Below are 14,790 nucleotides of genomic sequence, written 5' to 3'. Positions count from 1 at the left end.
TATTATTATTATTTTTTATTATACTTTAAGTTTTAGGGTACATGTGCACAACGTGCAGGTTTGTTACATATGTATACATGTGCCGTGTTGGTGTGCTGCACCCATTAACTTGTCATTTACATTAGGTATATCTCCTAATGCTATCCTTCCCTGCTCCACCCACTCCACAACAGGGCCCGGTGTGTGATGTTCCCCTTCCTGTGTCCATGTGTTCTCATTGTTCAGTTCCCAGCTATGAGTGAGAACACGCAGTGTTTGGTTTTTTGTCCTTGCGATAGTTTGCTGAGAATGATGGTTTCCAGCTTCATCCATGTCCCTGCAAAGGACATGAACTCATCATTTTTTATGGCTGCATAGTATTCCATGGTATATGTGTGCCACATTTTCTTAATCTGGTCTATCATTGTTGGGCATCTGGGTTGGTCTTTGCTATTGTGAATAGTGCCACAATAAACATACGTGTGCATGTGTCTTTATAGCAGCATGATTTATCATCCTTTGGGTATATACCCAGTAAAGGGAGAAGGTAGAAAGTGTCTGATCAGTAGATATTAGAACCCAACACAGATACAAGGAGATAGGTAATAGATATGGATTGAGTGAAGTGAAGATAAATTACATAAAGATTGACTTGATGTTGATTCCAAGTCTTCTGTCAGTCTCTTCAATTGTTAGAGCTGGTACCACAGTGTAGCAATTATAAGCCTGACCTGGAGCCAGGTGGCTATACTTAAACAATTTTAAGAACTTCAGATTCTCAACCTTATTAGCTTGACAAAATGTTAATAATGATATATTTTTAGTAAGATGATAATATTGCTTTGTTAGCATTAAGGTATCATTTATTTCAAAATAATTTAAATATTCAGAACATTGCTGTGCCTCTCGTGTTTTTATGTGAATAATTTTATTATCTATTTTTGCAAAGAAATGAGAACAAACCTCACTATATATTTTAGTGATTGACAAGCAGTCATATTTATATTTATTATATTTATCTATTGAGCTATCTCTATATATGAGGGGACTTTTAAAAGTTCATCAGAAAATTGATTTAAAAGATAAAAATAAAAAATGCAAACTTTCATTCTCAGCATAAGCTCCATCAAATCCAAGACACATTTATAAACAATGATACCAGCCATTTAGTCCAGCCCTAAAGAACCGAGGGTCCTGGGAACTTAACCATGTCAATGCAGCCTCTTTCACATTATTAACTGGAGAATAATGACTACTCTTATATTTTTATTATTTTTTTTAAGATTAGGAAGCAAGTAAAAATGAGAAGGAGCTGAATCAGGATTGTAAGCTAGATGCCTAATGATTTCCCATCAAGACTTTCAGAAAATTGTCCTTGTTTGATAAAGGGAATGAGCAGGGGCGTTGTTGTGGTGAAGAAGGACTTTCCCGTGAAGGTTTCCTGGATATTTTTCTGCTAAAGATTTGGTTAACTTTCTCAGAAACACTCTAATAGTAAGCCGATGTTATCGTTCTTTGGTCCTCCAGAAAGTCGAGAAATAAAATGCCTTGAGCATCCCCCCAAAAAGACTGCCACTGAAGCTGCTTCGTTGTCTGGGATAATATCCAAGGTTCGTTGTCTCATGGCTACAAATATCAAGGGCGCAGACACACAAAGAGTGAGCTTAAGAGTGGAAGTTTAATAGACGAAAGAAGGAGAATAGCTCTCTGCTACAGAGAGGGCTCCCAGAAAAAATGAGTTGCTGATTTCGTGGTGAAATGCAAGAGGTTTTATAGATGAGCTAGTGGAGGGGCGGTATCTGATCTACATAGAGTCCGAAAAACTGGTTAGACCAGTTGCGTCATTTGCATAGGGCACAAATCTCTGCCCCCCCACCCCACCCCAATCTTTTATTATGCAGGCAGGTTCTCTGACTGAGCTGCTCCATGTTGCCTATTTCTTTCTTGTCATACATGTGCTAACAAAAAAAGGGAAGATGGAGCTTCCATGGCAGACATACCTGGCCCCCAGGCAGTCCTTCTCTATTGGCGCAGCTGCCAGCATTCCCCCGTGCAAGCTTCAAGCTTGCTTATCGATGTTTGCGGCTCAGTATTTCAGGCTGCTCTTTGTTAGCAAAAAAATAATTTCTTGGACTTCTTTTTGTTAAAAGGGAAACTGCCGATGACTCTTTTGCCCTCACTATCTGCCTAAATAATTTATTTCTACCGCCTGTATCACCATGACCTTTGCTCTTGACCAGTCTGCTTTTGCTTTGGCTGAGACCACTTCCACTTCTACCTCTTGGTAGCCATTGCTTTTATGTGCTTTGTCTTTAGGATTGTAACGGTAATGCCATGTTTCACTTCTTTTTAAAATGCTTCGAAGACATTCTTTAGGCTCTTGATCCTATTTGTTTAAAATTTCCATGGAAAGCTCTGGTCTTGTGTGCAGCTGATCTGAGTGCCATGATCTTAGCACCCATTGAGTGGAAAGTTTGCTTAACTTTAATTTTCCAGTCAAAACTGAGTAAGCTCCACTAATTGAGATGTCTGTGGCATTGGATATTGCTTGTGCCGTTAAATTGTTGGTCCTCTTCAATTAGGGCACAAACAAGATGAATATTTTCCTTGACAATTGATGTGGTTGGTCTGCCACTGCAGGTTTCATCTTCAATATTATCTTGCCCATTCTTAACATTCATTTGTAAACTGTTCATTTCTTTGGGACATTTTCCCCATGAACTTTTTGTAAAGCATCAATGATTTCACCATAAATTTGAGGTGTATTTTTGCTTCAATTTTAGCAAGATTCATGTTGCTCTGATACAGGCTCTTTTCAAATGGATGTCTTAATGATTCTTAGTGCCTCAGACTAGATCCTGTTCAGACATATTATAACATGTTAGTATGGGTTTATTTTGGTGCAAATGTTTTTTGAAATCCATGCGTAGTTTTTGAAATCCATGCGCAGTTTTTTTTCATGATACACATTTTTCACAAACTTTTTGAAGACCCCTTATGTATAGTCAAGTAAACAATTTGGTGTGAACATTTATTAGGCATCTACTATGTATGCGCATGAGGGATAGACATAATAGGAGGACAAAAATATAGAGGAGACACTGTCATTGAAATATTTGGAGGTTCCCAGAGATGGAAGATATATACACACATTACTATAATGCGTACCATATAGTGGTAAATTCCCTAATAGATATTTTTAATGAACGGAAAAACAGAAGATCTAGCGTAAGACAAGGATTTCATAGTGTAAGTGGCATTTTGAGCAAAACCTACTGTTAAAGAATGTTTGATAGGTAGAATTGGAAAGAGGTACATTCTAGAGACAGAAGAAAACAAACACTGTCTTGGGTAAGAGAAGGAAGTTTGTATTTCAGAAAATATGAGGACATACCAAGGAGTATATAGCATATAGTTTTCAATAATATGTGAAAATTATTTTCACATATTAGTGCTTATGAGACTATATGCTAAATAATAAATAATTATGCTTTATTTATATATTTATTTTTGTTAATATATATTAATAATATATTGAGTTTAAATATATAACTTTCATACTTCTGGAATGCAGACTTCATTCTCTTACCCAAAACAGTGCATGTTTTGTTCTCTTCCTAGAATATATCTCTTTCCAATTATCCAAGATTATCTTCACATATTGGAACTTATAAGATCATATGCTCCCCTTTTGTATGATTGATATTTCTTTGTGTAAATGTGCTATAATACACTTAACCAAACTCTCTGATGTACGTTTAACTAGCTTCTAGTTTTTTACTATTATAAGACAACTACACTGTTCCATTGTCAGCTACATTTTCCCTTTTATTTAATTAGGCTAAATCTTAAAAGGGCAGTCTTACCAAGAAAGATTCATACACATTAAACTTGGGTACAGATCCTATATTATCTTTCAAAAAGTTTTGTTAATTTATCCTCCTAACACAGTACATGAGAGTGCCTGTGTTGCCACACCCTGGCCAAACTGGCAATAACAACCATTTTGACATTTGCTAGTGTAATAGATGAAAACATAAGATATATTTGTTTAAATTTGTATTTGATTATCAATGAGGTTAAACATCATTTTATTTGGTAATGTTCATTGCTTTCATTAGGAACTCCCTATTTATATATTTTGCCTGTTATTCTATATGGTATTCATCAGTTTTCCTTATGGAATTATGAGCTCATCATCTTATTAATCTCTTAGCTATCATTAATGTTGCAAATAGGTTTTTCTAGATTTGAGAAAAACAGGTTTTCACTAACCTGTTTTATGTTGTCTTTTTTTTTATGCAGACATTTGTGATATTAAGTAGTCATTTTTGTCTAGGATTTTCTGTGTGAATTCTAGGGGAAAAGAATGTAGATAAGAATGCAGCATCTTCAACCAGATAGCTTGGGTTAAGATAGCCCCAGCATTTACCAACCATGACTTAATGTCTGTGTGCCTTTCATGTATTAGCTCCTTTCTCCTAGAGGGTTAGAGGACACACATGAATCAACACATGTAAAAGCACCTAGGAGAGTATCTGTTAAGAACTCAGTGAATGTTAGTTTTTCTTGTGATTATCATTTGTGCTAATTGTAAAAGACTTTCTCTAGTCAAAAATTATAGAATTATCCTGTGTTTTTCTCTAATGCAATTTTTGTTTTTTGTTTTTTTCTACTTAAAATTTTAATTTGCCTGTAATGCCAGCTATTCGGGAGGCTGAGGCAGGAGAATCACTTGAACCCAGGAGGCAGAGGTTGCAGTGAGCTGAGATTGCGCCACTGCACTCCAGTCTGGGCAACAAGAGGGAAACTCCATCTCAAGGAAAAAACAAAACAAAACTTAATTTGTCTTAATTTTTTTTCCTAAAGTGGATAACTAATTTTCTCCATGCCATGTTTAAAATATTCATTATTTCTCGATTATTTTGATATTTATCCTGAAAACTGTAAATACCTACATGTATTATTAATGGAATTTTAACAATTAGACTTTTGATGTGATAAAAGAATGCTTTTGCTTTCAGCATATTTTTATGAAATTCATCACTATGCTAAAATCAAATACCTTTTATTACTTTTTCAATGAATACTATTGTATTTTCCATAATATCAATATGTCATCCACAACTAATGACAAAGTTATCTCTTTCTTTCAAAAAGTTATTTTGTTATTTAATTTTTTTTTCTTTAGTTGTTTAGGCCTAAAGGACAATGGAAAATGGTTATAATGAGAGTGGCAACTTTTTTACTGATTCCTGACTCTAATGAGAACTGTTTTAAATTATAAGATAAATTTCGATGGAAGATTTTAATTTGTGTAGAAAAAGTTGTTTTAATTTCTATGGTGATACATTGTTTTTTGTTGTTGTTTGTTTGTTTGTTTTGAGATGGCGTCTCGCTCTGTTGCTCAGGCCGGAGGGCAGTGGCGTGATCTAGGCTCGCTGCAACCTCTGCCTCCTGCGTTCAAGATATTCTGCTTCCTCAGCCTCCTGAATAGCTGGGATTACAGGCACCCACCACCATGCCACGCTAATTTTTGTATTTTTAGTAGAGACGAGGTTTTGCCATGTTGGCCAGGCTGGTCTCAAACACCTGACCTCAGGTGACCCGCCCGCCTCGGCCTCCCAAAGTGCTGGGATTACAGGCATGAGCCACTTCGCCTGGCCTGATGCATTGTTACCGGCATAAATTTAGTAAATTTGAAGACATACAATGTAAATAAAAATATTATCTATTATTTCTTAAACCCAAAATAATAAGTAGTTACATTTCGGTGAGTATATTCAGGTATTTATTTCCTATACAAATTGGTTTTCATTTAAAAATGCAGAATCAGATTTTTCAATTTTGTAACATGACTGTATAATAGCAAACATATTTTAATGTCTGGACTAATAGCAATATCCCTGAAATGGAAAAAAAAAAGACATTTTAAAGACGAAGGTGGCATCATCAGATATGTTCTCAGAAAAACCCCAAAAGTATGCTTGAATAATAGATTATAGTGAGAAAGAGTTGATAGAAAAACAGTGTTTATATAAAGTATATCAATTTATATTAGGCTCAGCTATTAATGGCAAAACAGGCAATACATTAACTGTGGCTTAAATAAAAATATATTTATTTCTCAAGTAAAAAAGAATAATCTGGAGGTAGTGAGTTCAGAGCTGATCTGCCTCCCTGAATGTTATGACCCCACAGTTCTGTCTAATTGCTTATCCAACCTCAGCACATAAATTCTGCCATAGTCCAATAAGGCTACTTGAGCTTCAGCCACCGTGTCATAATGCCAGCTGACAAGAAGCAAGAAGGGATAAAATACATATACCTTTTCTTAAATGTACTCGTCCTAAAAGTTGTACACACTGCCTCCACTTATGTCTTATTGTCCAAAATCATTCACTTATGACTACATTTAGCTAAAGAAAGGCTAATGCATATAGAAAGGAGAGGTTCCGTAATTAAGGAAGAAAGAACAAGTTATGAGCCTTTGCCTCAGTAGGCTTTTCAGTAGTTAAGATGTGGAATAGCAGTATTTGAACGGGAACAATGAAACCAGAAAGAAGAAAATAGATATAAAACTTTGTTAATTTTTTCATTTAATACTGTTTAATATTTAGGTTTTTAAAATATATGTTTTGGCATGATAAAAAACATTTTAAAAACTGATTACAATTTATATGAAGGAAAGTGGATCGATCTTCAGTGTAAAGCTTAATTTTTATATATGTATATACATTTAAACATTCAAAGTATTCCCGTTGCCTGCAGAAGATTCCCTCATGCCTCTTACCAGTCAATACCTGTCCCCTCAGTAGCCAGAAATTATTAATAGTATTTAATTTCTATCAACATAAACACATTTTATGTGTTCTTGAACTTACATGAATCCAATCATTACATATACCCTTTTATAACTGGTTTTTCTCACCGAACATACAGTCTCTTTGATTTATCCAGAAAACAACACATTCATGAGGGAAAAGTATCTATTAATACTAACTAAAAAGAATAAACTTTAATTGCTCTATATAATCTGGTAAAATTTTGAAATAAACAAGGCTCCAGTATGAATACACATCGGATAATGGTGAAAGTGTAATTCTTCTCCTTCCTCTGTCTTGCCATTCTTTTAAGTGGATGTGGTGTGATCAGGTGCATAACCAGGTGTGAGATAGAGTTAGAGTAAAATTAAGAGTCTCTTTGACACATAAATCCAAAATACCTACTGACATGTGCAAGGAAACACTCAGAATCAGCAAAATTGGTATTCTCTAAGTATATACAGTATTTTGGCAAAATGTGATGCTATTAATTTTTTGACTACTTTTCTTGATCAAAAATTGTATGTGTCACTGAAGTAAGTGAAGAGAGAAAGCCTTCTTATGACTGCTAAGTGCCTGTGTATTTGTCTATTTTAAAATTTATTTCAGAAGTACAGTCATGTGTTGCTTAATGGCGAGGACATGTTCTGGGGAATGTGTTGTTATGTGATTTCATTATCCTGTGAACATCATAGAGTGTATTTACACAAATCTAAATGGTATAGCCTCCTACACGTCTGGGCTATATGGTCTAGCCTGTTACTACAAACCAGTGCAGCATGCTACCATACTGAATACTGTAAGCAATTATAACAAAATGTATGTGTGTATCTGAACATAGAAAAGGTGCAGTAGAAAATATGGTATAAAATATTAAAAATGCTACACTTGTGTAGGACACCTCCCATGAATGGAGTTTGCTGGACTGGTGGTTGCTCTGGATAAGACAATGAGTAAATGATGAGTCAATGTGAAGGCCTGTGACATTGCACTACCATATACTTTATAAACACTGCACTTAGGCTACACTAAACTTATTTTAAAAATATAATAATTGTGCTGCAACATTGCTACAGCTATGACATCACTAGACACTAAACATTTTTCAGATCCATTAAAATCTTATGAGACCACCATCATATATGCAGTCTGTCACTGACTGAAATTACATTGTGTAGTTCATGACTGTATTTGGGTACTTGTTTCTTCTTCTTCAAAATTTGCTCATTATTATTCTAAAAGGGCAAATAAAGGAATGCATCTAAGTGGGGAAAGTATGAGAAATAATTAAAATTACCAACAAAACAGGGAAAGCTAAAGACTCTTTGTAATCATCAAAGCATCGGATTATTCAGTTCTTTAAATTAAAGCAAGTGCTCAGCACTCTTAAATTTTCTAGGTAATTAAATGGCCTCTGTAGTTTGGCTATTTTGACTATAATCTTGCTGATTTGAATGGTATTTTATTAATGATATCTCAAGGGGAATTTGCAGTAGCTTGAAAGTTAATGAAATATTAATAACCAACAACCAAAGAAATGCAGATAATGTCTGCTTTGGAAAAAAAAAAACGTGATCTGCATGTTCCTTAGATTAAAAGCATTTTATTTGAGTGTTTTTTTTTTTTTTTTGCATTTCTATTTGAAGCATGACAATACAAGCCTTAGCTTAAAGAGTGGGCATTTGTTAAGAAATACAGCGCACATATTGTATGTCTTTGACAAACCTTTTGTGTAAAACATTATTTTGGCAATTTGATATATTTTAGCATTAACAAAAATGTTTTGTGCAGGAAAAATGTGATTTATATTTTTATTTAAATGTAATTCTGAAACCAAAGGGACATAGCTGAACTTCTTTTACTTCAAATGAAAAACAAATGCCTCATCTACAGAATGGAAGATGGCTAAACTGCTGAAGAGGAATCTCTGTTGCTGTATGGCATGGCATGAAATTATGGAGCAGTGAAGAGTCAAGTTTACACTCACAGTAGGAAGGAACTCCACCTGCCATAAGGTTATCACTCTAGTATGGAGAGAGCACTGGTCCCTGAAGGGATTTTGCAGATCAAGAGTGTTGAGAGTGGAGATACAGAGAAGATTCATGGTCAGATCCTAAATTTTACCTAATTTATCAAAGGAGATATTACCTTCACCCAGTCCTTTAAAATTCATTATTTGAAGACCTAGCATTAAAGAATTACACAAGCAAATATGAAGACTTAATTTAAAAGTAAACAAAAAACTCTGGAAATAAGAACAGCTGATGATCAAGAGTAGATAGGGTAAGACAAGAACAAAGTTAGATGCCAAGCTGAAAAATAAAGATGGATTACAGTTCTCTATTCAGATTATTAGAGGAGCTCTCTTATTGGCTCAGTATAAAGGAACTAGAGGCTGCTATCAAAATATTCTATTTTGTCTTTATTCTTCATTGTAAATAGATATAACTAGCAAAATGAGAAAAAAATGAGAGCAGTAGGTTTTTTGGTTTTGTTTTTGTTTGTTTGCTTTTTTTGACTGGAATGCTGTGGTGTGATCATGGCTCATTGCAGACTCAGTCTCCCAGCCTCAAGTGATTCTCTCGCCTAAGCCTCCCAAGTAGCTGGGACTACAGGTGCACACCACCATGTCTGGCTGTATTTAACAAAGCTTTTAACACATTCACTTGATATATTGTTAAAAATCTTAATGACTTTGGAAGAATCAGAGTGAAGATTTTGAAGCCTTTTTATATATACCATGAGTTACAGTCAATACATTTTTGAAGGCAGAGTATCTATATCTATTATTTTTTTTAAGAACACATTGTTTTACACAATTATTTTACTTCCAGAAACTTATGCCACAGAAGACTTAACACCCTGGACAAAAAAAATATATATGTATGAGGAATTTTGCATAATTGTCCATAGTGAAAATTTGGCAACAACCAAAATCTCACCCCCAAATAAATGATTAAAGAAAAATATATTTATACATTTTATGTTGTACAGTTACCCAATGGAATTAGCTAGTTCTAATGAAAATGAAAGATTTTCTTCAGAATACAGTTAGTGAAAATTGCCAGTTGGAGAACATGTACAACACTACTTTTGGGGGAAAAAAATATGCAGGTGTATGTAAATAGTGAAAATATCTTAGGCATGGGATTTTGGTAATCTTCATAATCTACATGTTAGGAGTGAAGTTTTGGTAATCTTATGTAGTCTACATTTGTACATTTTTGTATTATGAAGAGAAATTACAGAGAAGTTTGCCTTGTCATCTCATTAATATAATTTTTAAAATTTAAAAAGGCTTCTCTGAGATTGCAAGAGGCGAGTGACTTGGCCACAGGTTTTTAGAAAAGTAGATGACTACACGCTTAACATGTTGTTGAGGTCATCTATGCATCAGCAATGGGAGGTTCAGGTATTCTCTGGGGTCCTTCTAGTTCTAAGACTCTGTGATGCTGAGAGATGGGAGAGATATGAAATCTGCTGTGCTGAAATGGAAGGGCTTAGCTTACTCGTGGCACTCCAACTACAATTTAGAATTTCTTATCTCACTCCTTCTTCCTGGACCGAATCATTCTCACTGTCCCATCATATTTTAAGGAATACTATTAGGAAGTCACTAAAGATTTCACTTTTTAAGATTTCACTTTTTCTAGCACAACTAGAAACAATGTGATGGATTTGAGTTCTTAATTTAAAAATTGTATGCTTCATATAGTTATCTAGTCCAAAAATATTTTACATTGTATGTTTATGACTAAAGTGTATCTTGTTTTCCCTCCACCTTGTGAAGTTTATCAGTAAAACCAATAAAGCCTACTGAATTAACACACATATAATATCACTTACAATAAAAGTAAATGTACTTTTTACTTACAATAAAACAATACAATTTTACTTACAATAAAATTGTATCACTTACAATAAAAGTAAATTTATAATAGGAAAACTAGAAAATAAATGCACAGCAATTATTTCTAACCTGACTTGAATAATTATTTTTTGAAGGGGCAATTATCATACCATATTGACCTTTAAATATACTGACCTGATGTTTAACATATTCTAGCATGACTCTGAATTTATTTTTCACTAAATAAGATAAAAATAAATAAATTTTGTGATAATTTGGAAATCTATTTTATCTGTAAACTGAGGGGACTTTATAGATATAACTCAGTAAATCTTAAAAAGGATAAGACTGTCAGAAAAATTGGTGTTCTCAAGAAAAATTGAAAAGAATCCCCGCCTTTTGCTGACATTTGCATAGGCTTCCACTCAAAACCATACATAGGTACACACATAATTCTATTATCAGGCTCACTGCAAAATAATTCTCTTACAATACTTTCTCTGTGTACTTTATATCCATCCTTGAACCCGAATGTTGTAATTTGTGATGTGGAAATGTTCTAACAAACTGAGCATGAATTATAACAAGATCAAATACTAACCCTCTACAGCAGTACTAATGATGTGAAAGGCTTTAGCCTTTTCATATATGTATTTTTTCATTTGAGCAAATGTTATTTAGCAAGCACGGAATGATATTTTTGGTCTAGAAAGTTAATAATTCATTCATGAATAATCATTAAAAGCAATTATTGAAATGTATGTCTGACTTCATAAAGCATAATACTAAAATGTGTGCTTATTTAATGTGGTGATTTTTATTTGGAGACATGCTTCCTGTACACTCTGCGTCTCTTAGTAACTTCCTCCCCTTTAGATGTTTCCTCTGTCTTCCTCCTCCTGCTTCTCCTCCCTCTCTCTCCATACATTTCTATCACAGCGAGCACATATAGTCTCTTGAATCCATATTTACTAGATTTAGTGCTGATTGCAAGGTGAATAACTAATAGCCGTAGCTGTCACTATAATGTAACTTCTTTAGATAGAATTTAAAAGTGATTTGTAATAGAAATCTATATTTTTGGTTTATGATGGAAAACAGCTTAGAGAAAGAGCTTTTGCTTCAATTAGATTTTCTTTATTCACTTTTGATATAAGATTTGAAATATTGTCCTATACTTACTGCTAGGGAATACCATTTTATATAGATGTAGTACATGAACATAGGTATGCCTCCATGCTCTAAAAATGTCCCACAATAAAGTCTGAATGACCCATGATTAGAGGTTTTTTTTTTGTTTGTTTTGTTTTGTTTTTTAATGCCAAAGCACTGCTCACTGCTTTTGGAAAAGGCCCTTTATAAGGCACATGGTAGAGAGATGGAGTCTAATCAATTAATTTATTGGCATAGAGAAAATTACTTGATTAACTACCAGAAAAAATGGCCCCAATATATAGCAGTTAACACAAAATTGTATTTATTTATTTATTTTAGAAATAGATTTTGCTATGTTGCCCAGAGTGGACTGGAACTCCTGGGCTCAAGTGATCCTCTGGCCTTGGCCACCCAAGTAGTTGGGACTGTCGGCATGCCCAAATATCTTTTGGCAGCTTAAAAAATTTTGGACTCACATCTTCTACCTCTGTATGCAGTGTATTATCCTCTTTTCTGGTGTTATGTTCCCTGATAATCTGCCTTTCCACAGTTTAAATTTATTAATGGAAGATATTTACTTCTTGCCTGATGATACTAAAATATTACTCACCTTCAAATATAGCACTAATCACATGATGATGTGACACTTAGAATTGTGTTCCCACACTAAGCTTGACTTTGAGAATTTCTAGGTCTTATTTAAATTTATGTCAGGGCCTTGTGCCACATTTTCTGCATGATAGAAACTTAGTAATTGATTGTTGAATGAACGAACAAATTGAATTCCCTTATACTGAAAATGAGAAATCAGGCATTCTTGATCAAAACCCAAAAGTCTTTATTTCACAAGTCCACAGATGGGGATTTTCACTGATGTCTCTGAAATTCATACAAGTAGACACTGAGAGTATATATACATATATATAATAAAAATTACCAAGTTTGAGGAGTCCCTTTGAGAATGAAAGTTGTATTCTTACCTGGAAAACTGTATTTTAGTCCTCTCATTTGTGTGCTTCACATGCACTATAACATTATATTTATGCCAAGGTTGTTATATTACCACAAAGGGTGCTAGTGATTTATGGTCTATTAGAACATATCACTGTTTGAGATCAGAATTTTGATCTTATAGTAACTTAGCATGGTATCTTATAATAATCTTATTTCAATGTAGATATATCAATAAAGGGCATATGACTAAGTTTCAAAATAATAGGACATAACAATGGAAATCTTATTTTAGTATAAAAACCTATTAATAACAAGTGTCTAGAATATGAATGATTAGGACAGTATATTTCAATACAATTCCACAACTAAGGTAAATAGAAAATGTAAAGACATTTTATAAGCTTGATGTCACTTTTATGAAGGAATTGTACTTTTTTTATGGCCACTTGTACTTGAGAACACAAAAATATATTTTACAGATAATTGGCAGGGACAATGACATGCATTAAAATAATCTATATTGAGTTTTACTTCCCAAATTTATGGAATGCTAAATGGAACAATTTGCAAATTAAAAGTTTACAAAACCTATTAGAGTTGTACGGGCAACTATAAAAAGAGTGGTAGACAATAAAGGAAGAAGGAAACAATTGGAGAAAGAAAAGGAAGATGATGGATACTGGGAGAATCACAAGGAGGACAGCGAAGTCTTACTAAATATGACAGTCTAGGTCACAAATACTCTTAGGACTTTTAGCAGCTCTCAAGGTAATTATAACCAGCGATCCACCCAGGTAAGTCATTTGCATCCATGGAAATTTAAAAGTAAACTCAAATAGGTTTTTGTGGTGCTATTTTCAGAAGAAACTTCTGTTGAGAGTTTGTAAATCATGAAGAAAAGAATATGTTAAAAATATCAATATAATTTGTATATATACCACTCTATTAGAGAAGATGCAATAATTTCACTCAGAATATGAAAATATTTCTTAGACACATGATGGACCTGATAATTTTGGGGGTCCAATGTTATATTTTAAGCAATGTAATTTAATTTTTGCATTATTTTCTTCCTAACTTAGTTCAATAAACATTTATTGAAAACTTTCTTATATGCCAGGAAATAGGCTAGGTACCGGGGTTACTAAAATAACAAGTTGGCCTATGCAACCTAATAACTCACTTCTGTAGTGATAGAGAAAGAATATAAACAGACCATAATTCTGCTAGGTGATAAAATGCTACATCAACTATGTAACTATTATTACAGGATAACAACTGGGAAGGTTGGAAATATCATGTTAGATGAAATTACATTTAAGCTAAATCATACAGTGATGTACAGGCATGTCCTAGAGCAGGAGGATGTCACGTTAAGCAGACTCAGGGAGATGACAGTGATTGTAGAAAGGACTAACAATCATATTAGCCATACTTGTGTCTGCTAACTGTTAAAAACACAGGTATATTTCACTGCAGGCCATCTGGCTTCAGAGCCTATGCTCTTAAGCATTATGCTGTGCTGTGTATCAGGATAATACAGAGTTCATTCTTGGCAGGATTGAAGCCGTTCGGTGTGACTGGACGATAGAGTTCACGGAATCAAGTGAAAAAATTGTTGGGACAAGATTCCAAAGGGGCTTATACGCTGTGCTGGGATATTTAGACTTTAACTTAGAGAAAATGTTAAGTCATAAAACATTTTTATGTAGGGAGCAACATAATGATATTTATGAAATTGAAATGAGGTTTAGAAAAAAATCAAGACAAGCATCATGGTTAGGAGGCTGTTGCAATAGATTTATTGAGAGGTAAGGAAAATTGGGACTTAGACATAGTGAAAGTAATGAATTTGAGGCATTATTTTAGAAATCAATGAAAAATTGAGTCGGAAAAATATTGAGAGATCCAATGAGAAAGACAAGAACCATGACACTAAATAACATTTTTAAGTCTTTATTAAGTCATTTCAATATATTTTATAATATGCAACATAGAGCAGCAGGGTATAGAGTATCAGAATCTTGG

General features: G+C 33.8%; 1 protein-coding gene across 6 annotated transcripts in view; it reads left to right on the top strand.

Annotated features, from left to right (window-relative positions):
- The window catches only part of ERBB4 (erb-b2 receptor tyrosine kinase 4), a 1,171,871-nt gene that overhangs the window by 660,585 nt on the left and 496,496 nt on the right, over window positions 1–14,790 (top strand). The gene's annotated exons all lie outside the window — the stretch shown is intronic.

Source organism: Gorilla gorilla, chromosome 11, assembly GCF_029281585.2.
Source record: "Gorilla gorilla gorilla isolate KB3781 chromosome 11, NHGRI_mGorGor1-v2.1_pri, whole genome shotgun sequence".
NCBI lineage: Eukaryota > Metazoa > Chordata > Mammalia > Primates > Hominidae > Gorilla > Gorilla gorilla.
The sequence above is the reverse complement of the archived record's forward strand: the minus strand, read 5'-3'. Positions and strand labels throughout refer to the sequence as shown.